Genomic DNA, 2107 nt, shown 5'->3' on the forward strand with positions numbered 1-2107 from the left:
GGCTCAAGTAGAAAGATGTTTTGAAAATGATGATGGCAACATATGTACAAGTTCGCTTGATATAACAGATTTATAGGTTGTTAAAATATTTGTAAGAATTCCCAGTAAAATGATTTTTTTATTCTGGTTTTTTGTGGTACCCCCTCGTATTGTTATTGTTGGTAAGTGCTGTGGAGTTGGTTCCAAATCATAGATACCCTGAGCCACCCTCACAATTGTTCTTATGTTTGCGCCCATTGTTGCAGCTACTGTGTCAATCCATCTTAGTGAAGGCCTTCCTCTTTTTTGCTGCCCCTCTACTTTACCAAGCATGATGTTCTTCTCCAGGGACTGGTCTCTCCTGACAACACGTCCAAAGTACGTGTGACAAAGTCTCACTACCCTTGCCTCTACGGGGCATTCTGGTTGTACTTCTTCCAAGACAGATCTGTTTGTTCTTTTAGCAGTCTATGGTACTTTCAATTTTCTTCTCCAGCACCATCATTCAAATGGATTTATTCTTCTTCAGTTTTCTTTATTCAATCGCCAACTTTCACATGCATTGACTTATGGCTTCAGGTCCGGGCACTTTACTCCTCAAAGTATCATCCTTGCTTTGCAACACTTTAAAGAGGTATTGTTCAACAAAGCAGATTTACCCAAAGCAATGCATTGTTTGATATCTTGACTGCTGCTTCCATGAGCTTTGGCTATGGATACAAAGAAGAAGAAATCCCGGACAACTTCAATTTTTCTCCATTTATCATGATGCTACCTATTGGTCCAGTTGTGGGAATTTTTTCCAGCTGTGGGGATTTTGTATAGATGGCTTATGTATTTAATTTTTAAAAATGGACTTTCCTGTCCCTTTTTCCACCCCATCACCCTCCCCAACTTCTCTGTAACCATCAATGACTATTTCTTTTGGCATAAAAACCCGTTTCCTTAAAAAAAATTTAAAAAAAAAACAAAAAACGTTTTCTTGATGTTTCTTTTATAACAGTAGTCTTATATCACATTTGTCTTTATGTGATTGACTAACTTCAACTCGGCCAAATAGCTTCCAAAATCATTCATGTCATGAAGTATTTGACAGTTTCATCATTATTCTTTAGAGATACATTGTGTGTTTGTACCAAAGTTTTAAATTTTATTTATCCATATCCATTTCCCTTTCCTTTAAGAGCTAAATACAATGCTATTGAACCCATCCTGCAAACCAAGGAAAGATGAGTGCCTCACTCCAGGTCTCCAGGGGGTTTCAGAGTGGTCACATTTCTCCCCCTCATCTCTTTCTATTTTCCTGTTTATCCCTGCAGGCATTTTGGCACCGTTGGCAGTTTGTCCCCTTACAACTGGATTTTGTCCCTCTTGCTTCGCTTGCCCAACACAAAACATAGCCACTTCTGAGGTGAAGTTGGCTCCCACCTAGAATTCCCAACCGTTACACATATCCTCATCTACCACCGCTAGAAGTGGAATCACTAGGTCATGAACCAGCCTTCCAAATGACTCTCCAGAAAGGTTGATACTAATCCCTTTCCCATTAGCAGTGCTGCACCCCAGTGTCTTCTGGGCCTTCAAGTATATATGGATGCTAATGATCCCGGGGCAAATGCTCTCCTTGTTTTGTTAACTAGAAAATCAAGGCAAGTCGATGGGTGCTGGGTAACTTTTGAGCTGTCATAGTAATAACCAGGGTCCCTGGGAGAAATGATCCTCTTCTACAACCTTCCGTATCTGAAGTGGTGTCACCCCAAGAGCTTAAAAAACAAAAGTCTTCCATGATGCCATCGTCCTCACTCGTTGACTCATTCACGTCAAAATTATTTTTGAGCAGAACGTTTTCAAAAATTATTGTTGAGCATCTAGTTTTCACATGAACTATAAACGTTTGCCAAGCCAGACTATCCCTAGAAAGAAAGGGATTCCCAATCACCATGGTATAGAACTGTTTACAAGCTTGCTCTTCTTACTGCATCTGAACCTGAGAAAAATCAACTGGGTGCCTACAATTGTGCCCATTTTCCAGGTGAAGAAAGAAACCACACTCACTGCCATCGAGTCGATGCTGACTCATAGCGACCCTACAGGCCCCACCAGAACTGGCCCTGTAAATTTCCAAGAC

Source organism: Echinops telfairi, unplaced genomic scaffold, assembly GCF_000313985.2.
Source record: "Echinops telfairi isolate 266 unplaced genomic scaffold, ASM31398v2 ScPeMD7_26;HRSCAF=91, whole genome shotgun sequence".
NCBI lineage: Eukaryota > Metazoa > Chordata > Mammalia > Afrosoricida > Tenrecidae > Echinops > Echinops telfairi.